General features: G+C 39.5%; 1 non-coding gene across 1 annotated transcript; it reads right to left on the reverse strand.

The window, feature by feature from the left end:
* Positions 1-483: 483 nt before the first annotated feature.
* On the reverse strand, positions 484-556 carry TRNAG-ACC (transfer RNA glycine (anticodon ACC)). The gene has a single exon. It is a non-coding gene; the product is annotated as a tRNA-Gly (tRNA).
* Between the last annotated feature and the right edge of the window lie 15,645 nt (positions 557-16,201).

Below are 16,201 nucleotides of genomic sequence, written 5' to 3' on the forward strand. Positions count from 1 at the left end.
TTTTGAAGAACAGGTATATGTTTAATTAGAGTGAAGATTTATAGACCTTTCTGAGACCTACTATTTGAACTTTATCCACATTTTATCAAAATGTACTGGGGCTCCCTATGCTCAGTTGCTTTGCATTGTGTATACAGAGGATACGTGAAGGATACGTGAATATACAAAGAACAGCAGGATAAACACTGAAATTTTAATTTTTATGATTTTGGTGTTTCGTCATCCTTTATTCCTCATAAAGACTTCATCCCAGCTTTTGCTGGCATCTGAGAAGTTAATCATTAAAACATCAAGGATAAATGCATACTCCTTTTTACATTATGAAGACAGGGATTTTATCCTTCCTTTATTTAAGAACAGCAGGACACTGGGATGTCATGCAATCTCTGTCACCTTCTTCATGGCTAATATTTTTAAAAAATTTTTATTTTCTTATTATTTTTTAAATTTGTTGGAGGGTGGTAATTAGGTCTAATTTATTAAAGGAGACACTGGGGATTGAACCCAGGACCTTGTGCATGGTAAACATACACTCTACCACTGAGCTACACCCTCCCCCCTCTTCATGGTTTATCTTGAAATTGGAGGTTGGAAGAGGATGGAAGAAATGACACTGAAACTCAAAAGTCTCACTTCTCATTTGCCTACGTTAATGACTTGATTTCCTCATTTTCGTGGCTGAAAGAGATATATATGTATATATATGAAATGTTAAGGTTAATTTTCTGATTACTGCACAGTCAAAATCAATATTTAAAACTTCAGTACATATCAGTGATGTGTTTCTTACTTTGCTCCTTTACAAATGCAAAGAAAAAAAGATATATAACACGTGAAGAGTGGAAAAGTCATAAAGCTGTGGGAAGGTTACCTAACAATAATTATTAGGCAAGGGCTTGCCAGCTATTTGTGCCCTCAGTGGAAAAGGCCTCACGGAATCTTCTTGCTGAAAGGAACCTAAGAACTTACTGACATGAGTTTCCTCCTGATGAAATAACCAAGACCCTGGGGAAACCAAAGTAGAGGCCAAAAATCACCCTGCCAATTAGCAGCAGAGCCAGAACCGGCACCCAGGTTTCCTGGCTCCTGGCTCGGGGCTCTTTCGGGACATCCCACGTGTCTTCAGTGATGGGTACAGAAGTTTTATATCATCAAGGTTAAAATGAAAGATCTTCTAGTAAGTTGCAGGTGTGTTTAGCTGCAACCTCAGAAGACAATTGGGTCCACTTGTGCTCCTCTGATGGGAAAGAAACTTGTGTTCTAGTGAAGCGAAAGATTTCTGTCTCCAGAATAATATAGAAACTATCTTCCTAGAAAACCAGAGAAGGAACATGCAGATGTCCAAAGTTCGTCAGTGAACACAAATCAGCTCAGGAATAAAACCAAAGTCATGGCTCCTCTTGGAGGTTGCACGCTCCTTGAAGATGAGAATTTCTCGGCTTTGTAGCTCCTCCCACACTGAGCACGTCGTATTTGGGGCTGAAATTTCTCTTTAATGAATGAGTTATACAAATCCTTGCTTTACAGCCTAGCATTTGCCCCTTTCAAAAGAAGCACTTGGTACATATGGGTCTAATTTCCTGTGGTGTCAGAAATATTGTTTAATCGTACTGTTAAAAATAAAGCCCTCCAGGGCCGACTGAGCTAAATTCTCCAAACCGCTAGATGGTCTTTCCTCTTTGGGCCACTCAGCTGTGCAGCCGGAAATGGATCGGAGGGAGAGCGCTGAGGCTCTTCCTCAAATACCCCGGAACGCTGGCTATGTCAGAAAATGTTCGGAGAATGCCTCGGAAGCGGAGAGAGCATTTCCAAAGATATGCACACAAAGGTATTTGAACCGGAGAATATGCACTCTAAAATAGAGGCATGGAGCTCATTCACAGAGGGTCAAGTTTTTACCAGGTTTGGGAGCTGCAGTGCGTTACTGTGAGCCCAAGAATACAGGGAACTGTAAAATCCGTGTCCCGCAGAGTGGCGTGTTCGCACTCAGGCGTGTGGTTTTACATTCATCCTCTTGTGCTAAAATACACATAAAATTGTGATCAAGCTCTCAGCATATTTAAGTGATATTACCTGATAAATGACACTCCATGCTTCGGGGGGGGGGGGAAACCCTGTAGAAACAATTAAATCTTAAAAAAAAAAAACTCGTACAATGATTTTTCACTGAAAAATAGGTATCTTTTAGTTGAAACCGAGGAACATGAGCTGAATGTTGAAACAACACCAGGAAGACGATCCTCTAGTGTTCTCTGCCAACTCACACAATCAGAATGAGGTGCAGGTTTCCTCCGACAACACAGAGACAGGAAGACATTGTCTAGGTGTGGAGTTCCTAGTCGTGGAAGAGTTCCAACCATACCAATGTGAAAACATCCTGTTTCAGAGAGTTAAAACAGCAAATCAAGACATTAGAAAGATTGACCCAATGGAGTACCACTTGGCAATACAAGGAACAAACTACTAATCTACACAACAGCCTCATGGATCTCAGAAACTATTCACAAAGTGAAAATAAACACAGACTGCATACTGGATGATTCCATTTCTATGAAATTTCTAGCAATGGCAAAACTATAGAAATAGAGTGGATAGGTGGTTGCCTGGGGCCACAGGTGGGAGCAGGCAAAGGTAGCTTTTTGGGTGTTGTTGGGAAACTGGATTGTGGAGACGGTTCATAAATACATAAATTCACTAAAATTCATCAGCTGTACCCTTATAGCAGGTGATGTTTATACTATGTAAATTGTACTTCAATCAAGCTGTCTTCTTTTTAAAAGGGAAAATTAAAAGAGATGATTCTTTCAGGACCAGCCTAAGACTGCTTTGCACAAACAGGCCGTCTTACCTGTAGGATTTGTGGTAGCCATCATAACTTTCCAAATGTGAGAGCATCAAGGGTACCTTGACATGCAAATCTAGATACTGTTATATCAGTTCATGTTGGTAACTTCCAAATTAGAATGTACAATTTCTAAACATAATTGTTATTATGTTAGCCTACTCAGTACGGATGCCATGTCCAAGAATGTTCGTACATTACATTGAGGGAAACAAACCAGTTCCCTAATTTGGGGGGATGGTGGTATGCCTGGGAGCCCAGGAGAACTTCGTGAGCTTTTCCTGAACCGGGCAGCTGTTTAGGGCAGTTCCCGGGGCAGGAGGAAAGGTATTTAGGGTGGAGACTTAAATGCCTTCCCTAACAGCTGTGGTATGCTGGCTACACTCATCTCCCTCACCACAGAAATGTGGGGAAATTATATTAGGAAACCTCATCTTGTTCAAAGGCAAAAGAATGAATGGAACATTCTAGGGTCAACTTGATTGGTGTTTCTGTCCACAGCAAGTGGTTCTCATTCTTGGGTGTGCGTCAAAATCTCCTGACTTGTTCAAAAGGCAGATTCCTGGGCCGGGCCCCAAGGTTGTCAAACTGGATGTCTGGGAAGGAGGGCCGGAGTCTGCATCTTTAATGTGGGTAAGCCATGTTTGTGACAAGTGACCCACCACCTCCGCCACTGGCGATCAGACCAAGAATGGACACTTAACTCAAACTGGCCCAATCAGAGCCCCTTTTCCTGGAAATTTGCAGTTGTAACTAAGCTGTTCTCATCTCACTGTGGGCTGGTTTCTTATAAAGAGAAGGAGGAAAACTCAAGAACTCAAGCACTGCTTTTCTCTACTCATGAGGAAGGAGTAGCTTAGATATCTAGGTGGGAGAGAGGAGAACTGGTGATGACGAGGATACCCTTGGGAACTGCATTCCATTTCCCAGTTCCATGCCCCTCTGGGGCCCTGCTGGCTTTGTTCAGTCCCATGAGACACTCCAGTATTATTGGAATAAAGGGTCCTTCTCTGGTTGTTTGATCCAGCTCTGACCTGCTGTCAAAGAGCCCTCATGAATCCAAGAACGATCACATTTCCTTCTGTCCATTTTTGTCCTTGTTTTAACTCAAATCCCTTCCTTCTGCAGACAGGAAGGCAGACCACATTGTCTTCCTTATGATGCAAAATGAGAGCTTTCCTCAAAAACTGATTTGGTTGGAATTACTGACTATAATATGACATGCTGACTGTACTTGAAATTATGAAATAATTAATTTTTGGGTACAAAATGAAACTGTGAGTCCTTGTCTTTTAGAATTACATATTGAAATATTTCCACCTGAAATGTTATGATGTCAGGATTTGCTTCTAAATGATCCCAGAAGGCAAAAAGTGAGGGCATAGATGAAACAAAGTTGACCTTGAGCTGATAATTGTTGCATCTAGGTGACTGGGATTCACTGTACTAGTCTATCTACTTTTCTCTATGTTTGAAATCTTCCATAATAAGAAATTCTAAAAATACCAGTGGGAATTTTTTCAGGGGATTACCTCTGAAATAACATGAAACTATCACATTCAAAAGTAAGAAGAAACTTTTAAAATTAGAGATCTAACAGTGTCACTCCACAGGCTGTCACCCCTAATGGGAGCGGGTCTCATGCAGCGTGCAGCTAATGTGTGAATAAAAACCCACCAGGTGTGTGTTTCCCCCCTTCACTTGACTGAAAATAGAAACTTGGAGTTTGTGTTCATCTCTGATGATGCAATCCAAAATGAAACACCTTAAGATTGATAGCTTTCTTTTAAATTAAAAAAACCCACACATTGAACTATATACTTAGTGGGCTTTGTTTTATTAAAAATTACCTGGTAGATTTAAAAGTAAGAAATATTGTCTCAAAGTAGAACATTTTCTAAATAGGTTGAAAGCATATGTGCAGGAAAATAAAGCATCTTGGGTGCTTTCCAACAGCTCCAAAAGGCTCAGTGTGTCTATGCATACCTTCTTATTTAGAGGAGTGAGCAGGAGTTGGAGGGGCGGGATGCTGGTTGAGTATTCAAGAGCATCTGATTTCATTCTTTATATATTCACTACAGTTAAGAGTGGTCTTTCCTGGGGGTGTGGATTTGGAGAGAAATATTTAAAGAGTTCCTTTTAGATTGATTGTCCATTTCACCTTCATCCCTATCCATTTTCAAGGTGGCCAAAGTCAGTCCTCTGTAGGAGAACACAAGGGAACCATCTGCTCCTTGTATGACCTGTTGCTATCCTGATTTTACGGTTACTCTCACGCTATAGACACATTTTTGGACCCGCTTCTGAGACCAGGGGTCCCAACTGCCCGTTTGGTGTCCGAATATCCATTTCTTTTCATTAGTCCTTTCCTCAACTGGCCTTATTTGCTGCTTCTTTCCATTTGTGTTCGCTCTGATTGGACTTTGCAACACTCCTCCCATTTGGCCTTTCTACTACAGATTTTGTTCTCATAACACATGTGTACTCAAAGCAATGCCTCCTATGGCCTAGATTGTGGCTCTTTTGGTTCCAAGGACTAAAGACCCACTCTCTACCTCATGGAAACAGGAGTTCATTGCAATAGCATTTTTAATCAAAACACACTGGTATCAAAACAACAACCACCAAACCCATTTCCATGCTCAGGGGCTCAATAACCCCCCTCATTGTATCTTCAGGTGTTCATGAATTGAATGAGACTAAAGGTTTAGAATTACAAAGACAGCATCTAAAAAAGAATATGAAAACAAAAATAGGTATGACTATGTACATTATGTACGACTGAAACATGCTGTACGTCAGAAATGGACACGTTGTAATTGACTATACTTCAGTTAAAAAAAAAAACAAAGATAGCATCTAGAAATCTTGCTAATATGAAATACTTATAACACAAAAAATAAAGCCAATCATATAGCTGAGTCAATGAACCAATTAATAGTTGACATCAGGTTTCCATGGAGCCGTATTCTTGTACAGTGAGGGTGATATTAATATTTAAATTCTTAAATATTGTTATATTATCTGTTGTAATGTCCTTGGCTACTAGTTCCCTCATATCTGTCATTACTGAGTCCCTCCCGTTGGCTGAGTTTTCTCCTGGTTATAGTCGCACCTTATTGCATATCCGGTATTTTCCAGTTGAATGGTGGACATTGTGTGTGCACAATAAAGAGTGTCTGGATTGAGTTTTCATCTTTTAAAGACTGTTTCAATAGGCAGTTAGTTTATTTGAGGCTATCAGTTTGATACCTGCAAGGCCTGTTTTTAAACTTTGCTTTACTCACTTGGAGAAGCCTGGTTCCAGGACTCATTCAGCCCCAACACTGACCATTACCCGTCTTGGGTCTCCACTGAATGTTGCCAATATTTCTAACCTGGCCGGACAGATGCAGATGTCTTCTGACTCTGTGTGTGCTGTGGGCATGATTTAGATTACAGTTCTCTGGTCACTTTCTGCATAACTCCGTGGGGATTTACTCCACGCGTGCGCAGTCGAGGACTCAGCAAAGACTTAGCGGGGCTTCCACGCAGATTGCAGGAGTTCCTTCTCCGCGTAGCATCTTCCTTTCCAGACCTCTTTCCTGGCTTCAGCCTTCCTGAACTGTAATCCCCGTTTCCTCTAACTCAGCAAAGCCATTATAACCTGCCTTTCCTCCTTCTCCGCACCACATTTCAGAACAAGTTTGTTTTCTTTCTCTAAGGGCTCACAGTTCTGCACTCTTATGTAATATCTGATAGCATTTGGTTTATGTTATTTTAGAGTTTTCTAGTCATTTATGGGGGAATGGGAAGGCTAGACTGGCACCATTTACTACAGCGAGGCAGAAAGCAGAAGTCTTATAAATTTTGATATACTACTTTAAAAAATCATATTTTACACAGGACAGGGAATTATCTTATAATAACTTTAAATGGAGCATAATCTATTTAAATTTTGAATAGTATGTTGCACACCTGAAATTAGTATAATATTATAAATAAAAATAAAAATTTTAAGTAAAATTTAAAATTGAGAAATAAAAAAATTTTAAGTAAAAATAACTAAATTAATTTTAAATTTAAACATTTTTAAATAAAAATTTTAAAAATAAATAATGACAAAATAAAAAGCACGATTTCAATGATCATTCAGTTTACAATATTTTCTCATTTCTTTTGGAATTTCTTTTTTGACTTCTTAGTTATTTAGAAATGTGTTTCTTAATTTCCAGTATATGGGGATATTCTGTTTACCTTTTTGTTACTAATTTCTAGGTAAATTTCACTAGGGTTAGAGCACATTCTCTCTATAATTACTGTCTTATGGAATTTATTGGGATTTGCTTTATGCTCAGTATATTGTCATTTTTGGTAAAGATATTGTGAACATTTCAGAAGAATGGATATTTTGTACTTACAGTTTTTGTTTTTACTCTTAAATAGACTCTATTTTTTAGAGCAGTTTAAGGTTTACAGCAGAACTGAGCAGAAAATACAGAGTTCCCATAGCCCTCCCTACCCACACATGTATCCTCCCCACCCTCAACATCCCTCATCAGTGTGGCATATTTGGTACAATTGATGAACCAACATGGACACATTATTTTCAGCGAAATTCCATAGTTTACAATAGGGTTCACTCTTGATGTTGTACATTCTGTGGGCTTTGACAAATACATAATGACATGTCCATCACTATAATATACAGAATCATTTCATCACCCTAAAAATCCCTTGTGCTCCATCTATTCGTTCCTCCCTCCCTCTCCCCAAACCCCTGGAAACCATGATCTTTTTATTGTTTCTGTAGCTGTGCTGTACTTACAGTTTATATATATATACACATACACATATGTACACATATATATACACGCACACACACAGTGATCTATGTAAGTTAATCACATCAGTTTATTTGCAAAATTTGCATTGTTCAAATCATCTATATGGTTACGGATTTCTTATTTATGTCACACATTGTATTTTCTAAAGATAGCTGCAAAAGTATCTTCCATCCCGCAAGATATTCTACAATGTGTCCTGACTACTTTTCCCATTAAGAGATGAGGTCTGTCACTCCCTTTGAATCTAGTAGATTTGGGGTGGCTCTAACCAATAGCGTATGGGAAGAATTTGTGTGATTTCCAGTGCTAAATGGTGATTTAGTTTCCGTCACACTTAGAACCCTGAGCTTCTACTGAAGCAGGAGAATTAAGCCACGTGGAAAGGTAACTTGCAGATGTTCTGGTCGGCAGTCCTAGTCTTCCCAGCTCTGCCAGACATATAAGTGACTGGGTTCAGGTGACTTCTGCTCTTAGCCACTGGATCCCTCTAGCCTTCACAGCTTCCCAGCTGAGGCTTCAGACATCATGAGGCAGAGACAGCCATCCCTACCACGGCCCCTCCAAATTTCTAACCTGCAAAATCTATAAGCATAGCCAGAATGTTGTTTTAAGCTGCTAAGTTTGGGGCTAATTTGTTAGGCAGCTATAGTGACTGAAACAGAAAGGTAGTGGTAGGAATTGGGGTAGAACCCATAACCAACACCTGAAACAGACAGTGTGGGTCTTTGGGCCAGCCCTGGGCAGATGCTGAAAAGGCCCTTTAGTGTAAACTTGAAATCCTTTGAGGAGATATTGTTGCACGTGGGAGACCAGGGAGGAAATTATTATTGGAAGATTGCAAAAAGGCAACCCTTTTTATGTCATGCCATGAAGTCTGGCACCACTATCCCCTGTGGTGATAGAGAAAACAGAAAATACATCTAATAAACTGGCCGTTTTGCCTAAGGAGCTCTCCGGGCAGAATCTTTAAAGTGCCAAGCAGTTTTACTTGGTCACAAATGATAAGGTACAGATAAAGAGTAAAAACTTTTTCAAGAAAAAATTTAAAAACTGTAAAGGAACCAGGATTTTCAGAGTTTAAGGATAAAACTCTTTCTTATTCCTAGCCTGAGCAAAAGATTCTCAAAGAGTCTCAGGGCACATATCAAATAGAGGATTTTGTCCGGAAAACGTCTCAAAGTTTAGATGATTTTATTAAATTCCCAATTGACCGGAATGCCTAGGGATTTGATATTATGGGTTAGTTAACAAATCAAAGCTCAATTTAAAAAATTAGTATCTGTTTCAATCAAAGTTGTTCATTGTTTCCAAATTACATACTCATTTTTGTATATATATATGCCTAAAAAATTTCTGGGGGAATACATCTTGAATGTAAACTAAGGATGCCTCTGGGATATAGGATGAGACTATGGAAAAGGGAAATTTTTCTTTATATATTTCTGTATTTAAAAATTTTTTCCAGTGAGAATGTATTAATTTTGTAAAAATTAATTAAAAATCTGTAATGAATGTAGTAATGTGTGTTTTATGCTCTTGCCTCTGTTGAATCTACCAAGTGTAGTTTAATCTCTTTTTGATGAATTCTCATTGTATGCTCTTCATAGTTTCATTATTTGCAATGCTGGACTGAATCTGTTCTGATGTGGAACATAGCATCAGAGTATTTTTTGCAACCAAACCCTTTACATAATGGTTATTGATTGCCTATTGAGTCCATACAAGGACAGAAGACAAGGCGATTGACTCTGGCATCAAGTTGGAAGCCTCCCCTAAAAGTCCACGTGGTCTGAGCTGCAGTGGGAGCTGTCACCACTGGCCATCTTGGCTGATAGCTCCCTGCTTGAGCACCTTTTCCCTGACTGAGCACCTTTCTTTTCTTTTCCCCCACTCGAATGCTTTCTTTCCTTTTCCTCTTCTGAGCAATAAAACAGCCATTCACTTTGTCCTTCTGCCTCTGCTGCAAATTCCTTCACAGTTGGTGGCAGGACTCACCCTTTGATGGGCCTCCAAATTTAGGGGTCTCACTATCCGCTAACAAGGTTGATCCAATTTTTTAACAAATGTTTTATTTTAGAGTAATTTTGAATTTACAAAAAAATGACAAAGATAGTACAGAGAGTTCCTGTATACCCAATACCCAGTTTCCCTTATTATTAATATCTTTCATTAATATGGTCAAAATTAATGATCTAATATTGATACATTTTATTAACTGAAGTTCATGCTTTATTCATATTGTAAGCAGATACGGTAGAGTAAAGAAAGAGAACCAGGCATAGCTTTCTTGATTGACCCTAAGCCATTTTATGATCCAAACCTGGCCACAATGTTTGTCCTTGAACAGGTCTCAGTAACTAATGATCTTAAGGGAAGTAAGGGGATGCAGGAACAAAGGAAAAGCAGTCAAAAAACAATAGTTCAGTGACAAAACAGAGTCCCAGTTCCTCCTCAAGGGATGTACAAAACAACCTGATGCATATCTTTGAATTCTGCAGGAGCCAAGGCCCCCACCCAGGTGGAGCATGGAATGGTGATGTGGAACTTTTCTGACTTCAATCAACTAAAGCTTGGACTCTGTTGACCTTTGCCCCGATTCTATACTGAATTCTCCTTTTGCTCAAGCCCCTTCATGAATATGCATGTACCCTTAGCTTAAAACTTCCCCAGTTCTTCCAACACTGCTTTGGAAAAGATCCCCCGTGTTCTCCTTAGTTTCTGCAAGCAGTAAGTCCTTCCTTCTCCCACTGTTTGCCTTGGTTGTATCTTTTGGCTTGACACCCACCAAGAAGCAAACCCAGTTTTTGGGTAACAATATTTCTTTAGTTTTTGTTATATGTCCTTTATATGTTCCAGGATCCATTACATTGTCCGTTTAGTCTCTTCTTGGCTGTGACAATTTCTCATTCTTTCCTTGTTTTTGATGAAGTTGACAATTTTGATAAGACAGCCCTTAATTTTAATGAAACTTTTAAGGAATGCTTTTCTACAAGCATTTAGAATGACCCTGTATAACATCCTCTGCAACAAGGTAAGATCTTAGGCATCTTGTGTTTTGTAGCAGTAAGATGAAATTTTAGTTCCAGTTTATCATTAAACTTTTTTTTATACATTTTTCTGTTTTATTTCTTTAAAACCCTTCCTTAAATGTCTTTATGTTAAGATTTAAGTATAAATTTTACTAGCATATTTTTTTCACCACTTTTACATGTTTGAAATTTCATTCTCTTTCTTGGGTTTCTTCTTTTTCCCTGAAGGAAGTTTTTCAGGAAAAATGAATGAGTGATAAACTTTCTGAATCCTTTATGTTCAAACTTTTTAAATCTGCAAAATGGAGATAATAATCCTTAGCCCATAAATTGTTGACGATTAAGTGAGGCAAGAGTTAAGTTTATAGTAGAGTACCTGGCACTTTAGAAGCAATCAATTAACGTGAGCTTTTGTTACTATTGCAACGAGCATGGATTATTTTGTAATCAGAAAGAAAAACACACACAGACATATGCAAATGAGGAAGCCCAGTGGCAAGGAGGGTTATAACAGAGAAACGGATTTGATAGAACAATACAATGGGTGACACTACCCCTGTGACCAACTTGCTAAGTGGGGAAAGCCTCAACATTTTTGCCAACCGTCTTAACCTGGGTTATGCTGTCAACCATAGTCCTGAAAGCCACGTGGGTGTTCAAAGCCACACAGCCCATCTGTCTCCTCAGAGGTCACGGGAGTTTATCAGCTGTTGTGTACATTTAGCATGAGTCAGGAGGGTTCTGGGCAAATGTCTTTCTAGTCACAAGGACTGACAATTTAGTTCAAAGATTAATAAACACAAAATAACACTTGAGAAGCATATGTCATGTCAAAGGCAGAGGGTGTCTTCCAGAGGGAGGAAAAAAGCAGCAGAGTATCCAGACCAAAATTTCTTCAATTGATTCTTTGCTGTTCATGAGCAACGAGAGAGAACAAATTGTTATGCCTGACACCAGATTTCAGGACTGGAATTTTGTAGTGTGATTCATGTAGCTATATTTAATATTTGCAGAGTCACAGAGTAACTCCTGTCAGAGCCCAGGGACATCTTCACCCAGGGGAGCCCTTCTCTTCCAGTGCTCTGCTTCGGGACCCTAATAGGATGGTCTTGGTACAGCATAGAAATTCACTGCCCCCTTGAATGACTGTCGAGTGATTCCATTAAGACCAATGCTGGCAAAACACATCTAGTTCTTTCATATTAACTTAAGAATGTGTTGCCTTTATAAAGATAGTGTTTACCCCTCTTGATCTTGTTAAAGGTCTGTGACCAGTCCGGAATTTTTAATACCAGGGCCTCTGTGAGTTTCCTGTGCTCAGTGGGTGGAATACTGGAATGGGACATATACAAACAAAAAAGAGAAAAGGAGTCAGATTTTTAAAAAATGTGTGGGCTTGTGATCATTAGGGTAGGATATTGTGTTTAAATCTTCTTATGAAGTACTTGTAAATGTTGATGGAATAATATTTAAATAACAAAAGACATGGCTTCATCAATATGTACTTAAAAAGCTTTCGCAGGAAAGAGATATAGGATAATGTGGCTAATAAAGGAAATGCTGATAAAGTATTAAAAAGAACAGGACACTTCTGATGGCTTCACACTTGGACTGGAGGCCTGGGAAATAAGTGAACACAAAATAAACCAGCTGGGTGGACTCAAAGGAAATAAGACAGGTTTTCCCCCCAACCCTGTATTTTCCCCTAAATAGAAACTAAGAGGAAAAATAAAATTTCTCCAAATCATTAGAGGGAAATATTTAAGAATTCTAATATTGTAAATAGATATTCAGGCTGAGTTTTCCATGCAAAGCTAGAACAGGAAATAAATCCTTAGGTATCAACTAAGAGACTAATACGGCAGTAAGAATATTTTTAGAGGTTTAAAGTAAATTATTAAAAAGAGAACAACTGCAAAACAGCATAATGAAGACATTTTGTCAGGTATCACGTATGATAACACACCTACATCCCTGGCTTTTTCTGAGATGCAATAAAAAGTACTTAGAACCCATAAAACATGATTCAAATGTGTAGCAATATTAGGGTTATATGGGAAAATAAAAGCACCAGGACTCTTCTCCCTTCTTCCATTTCCTATTCCTTCCATTTACCTTCAAATGCAAGAGTTTATTTCTACCCAAGAGACCCCAGGGGGTGCCAAAAAGACAATGGAACACATCAAATCTGGTGTCTCCTCTTAGTGTTCAGCTGTGAAAAGATTTGTTTTCCTGATGGTCATTTAAAAATTGTTATGGGCAATTTCATACAGATAGAAAGTTAGAAAGAATCAAATCAGGAAGACCTGCACCCACCCCTCAGCTTCAATGTTTATGAGCTTTTACCCAATCTCACTCCATCTATCCTCGCACCTCCCCCAACTCAGACTATTTTGAAGCAAAAGTCATACATCATTATCATTTCAGTTAGAATTCCTAAAAGATAAAAACTTTTTAAAAATTTAATTTAAAAAAAATTCGGAGGAGGAAGAAATTAGGTTTATTTATTTATTAACGGAGGTACTGGGGACTGAATGCAGGCGCTCTACCACTGAGCTGTAATCTCCCTGCTGGTAAAAACTTTTCAATTAGAACATGAAACTTAATATCATTATGGCATCTTCAAAAAGGAGCAATTTTTTAATTTCATCAAAATCCAGTCTGTGCTCCATTTGCCTGATTGTCCTGTTATTTTTTAAACAGGTTGTTTGAATCAGGGTCCAAAAAAGGCCCAATCATTGTGGCTGATTGATGTATCTCTTAAGACAAAACTCTATGGGTGTGTCGATGATCTTCCCTGCACCTCCGCTAGCAGGTCTGACCCAAGACTCACCGTTTCACTCTCTGCCTGAAAAAGGGCTGTACTTCTGAGTCCCTTCCCCTTCTATTTTCTCCAGGCTCTAATGCCTCCGAGGACCTAGCAAAGATGTTAGGATTTAGGAGTGAATGAGAAAAACGGTTTTGAAGAGCCCCTCCAACATTACTGAGCATAGTTCCTTGTCCTTACTCCTTGCTAAAGCCTGTGTTGATCACTGGTATAAGAAACCTGAAAGACACTCTGGAGGAAGTTTCTGTGTAAATTTGGAGCAGTCCTGTTGGTAATGTTATCATTGCAGACTGTTTTAGAAGGGGAGAGCTTTACACAGGAAGTACAGGCAACGCTGACCCGTGAGCAATGCACGTTATTACCTTCAGGGCATCCTCAAGTTAAACCAGATAATTATTCACAGGCTCACAAACCTCTGGGACAAGAAGTCATGGCTGTAAGCCAAGAAAGAAAAAAACTGGATATTTCCTTTATACCCATTCAGGAGACAAAAAGCAATTAGAGAATAGATCGTTTAAGGAAAGGAAGATGGGGAAACACTGTCAACTCGGTACCCAGCCAGGTATTCAACATGATGTTAGTAAAATCATGCAATAAATATCGTTTCTTGCTTAACTCCAAAGTTTCAGGAACCAGCTCACTGAGTTTTGGGGAGTAAAGAATTTGAGAGATGAGTCAATCTACACCCCTACTTCTGTCCTTCTCAAGGATTTAAAAATGGCAGCCTAGAAGGGCTATGAGATTTGCCTCAAGTTGACCCACTTAACTGCAGAGTGGGAGGAGACAGGCCACCTGATGCCTCGTTCAGGGCTCTCCCCACCTCTTCTGCCTTCCTTCTGTTAGGTCTCGAGAGAGAAAATACAAAATGTTTGCAGCAATTTGAAGGAAATAACACCAGCAATAAAGGCAGCCTGCTACCGCCAACAGTCTTGAACCTGGAGATTCCCCTGTAGGGGAGGAGGGGCTTTCCCTACATCTTCCTAGGTTTAATAGCTGGGTCTTTGAAATAAACTGACAACAGGCAGATTGAGAGCAGAAAAGGGGTACACATTTATTCATTTTTATTATCGTGTATGGGGCATCACAAGAAAAAAGAGTGAATAGTCAATGAATTGGTGTGATTTGAGAGCTTAAAATACTGTCTTAATAGGAGATGGGGGAGGGGGAGGACGTAGCCAGTTAGGGGAGAGTGAATGATTTTCAGGAAAGACCAAGAGGCCCTTAGAAGAACAGATGGGGGATGCGACAGTCTGTGAGGAGGTTTGTCTGGCTGCGGTGCCGCCTTCTCGTCTCTTCTCCTGGGGTGAGGTCAATCTTCCTGGGTTTTTCGGCAGGAGGAGGGGTATTTAGGTTTATTGATTGATTGGTTGATTTTTAATGGAGGTACTGGGGATTGAACCCAGGACCTCAGCCATGCTAAGGGCACACTACCACTGAGCTGTACGCTCCCTGCCAATCTTCCCTGTTGGTGGTGCTCCTGGGGAGGGGATTTATGACAGTTGAGTTCCTTTTGGGGGATCTGGCTTGATGCATTAGTGGAGTTCAGAATAAGCTCTCCCTGCATTTGTTGTTTTTCCAGTGGCTACAGCTCAAAATAATCAATATTTCCCAAAGCAACATATTTCGGGATGGCATGTCCTGAACTCATTCACCATTAAATTTACTAAATGTTCATTAAGTACTTCTTTGCCTTGAGAATACTTTGAAGTTTCTTTTCCTTTTAACATTAAGCTTGTTTCTTAGACTAAATTACATGCCACACAGCTCATTATCACGTAGATAATTTCAGAAGGTGGGGTTTTCTGGCGTCTGCCTGAGCACTGGTATTTGCACCACTGCCCCTTATATGTTCTCCTCTGCTCCATTCCCCTGGTCTCCCCATCGCAATCAAGGACTGACTTGTTTTGTACAGAGGATGACCACATCCGGCTGGCAGGTAAGGTAAAAAGAGACATCTACTGGGTGTGCAGACGGCTATCTGCCCTTGAATTCTCTCTTTTCTGCTCACTTCAGAATCATAGTTTGAAAGGCACTTTTCATTATCAACTTGTTCTACCCTCTTCTTTTTATAGATAAGAACACTGGAGTCTAGAGAGGCGAGGGTCTTGCTTAAGGTCGCCTGAAGTGTCAATGGCAGATCCGAGCCCAGAAGCCAGGTCTCAGCAGAGTCTTTGGATCTTGCTTTATCTCACAGGAGAATCAAATCTATTCAGCTACTGAGGGATTTGGGCAGAAACAAGTTCCATTTGTGGTTGAGATAACTGACACAAGAATTTTCAGTAACAGAATTTCCTGGGTAGATGAGGGACAAAATCCTCACTGGGAACAAATTCAAAATGAAAAGCTGTGAAAGTGTATGCCTCTCTGAGAAAAGGCGTTTAACCTGCTTCCTGGAGTGACTTGTGTTAGGGAACAGTTAGTAAGCACATGCTGACCCAATTAACACGGGGAAGGCATCAAACTTCAGCTCAAGGAGATCTTGGCGAGAAAGAACCGTCTTTTTGTTTTTTTGGTTTTTTTTCTAGGTAGGTACTGGGGATTGAAGCCAGAACCTTATGCATGCTAAGCATGCAAAGCAATTTTTTTGAAACAAATGTAAAAAAATATCATCTTCATGTTTTCCATTTTACTTCATTTATTAAAGTAATATATGCCCATAGAGACAATTTCAATACAA

This window comes from Camelus dromedarius, chromosome 2 (assembly GCF_036321535.1).
Source record: "Camelus dromedarius isolate mCamDro1 chromosome 2, mCamDro1.pat, whole genome shotgun sequence".
Lineage (NCBI taxonomy): Eukaryota > Metazoa > Chordata > Mammalia > Artiodactyla > Camelidae > Camelus > Camelus dromedarius.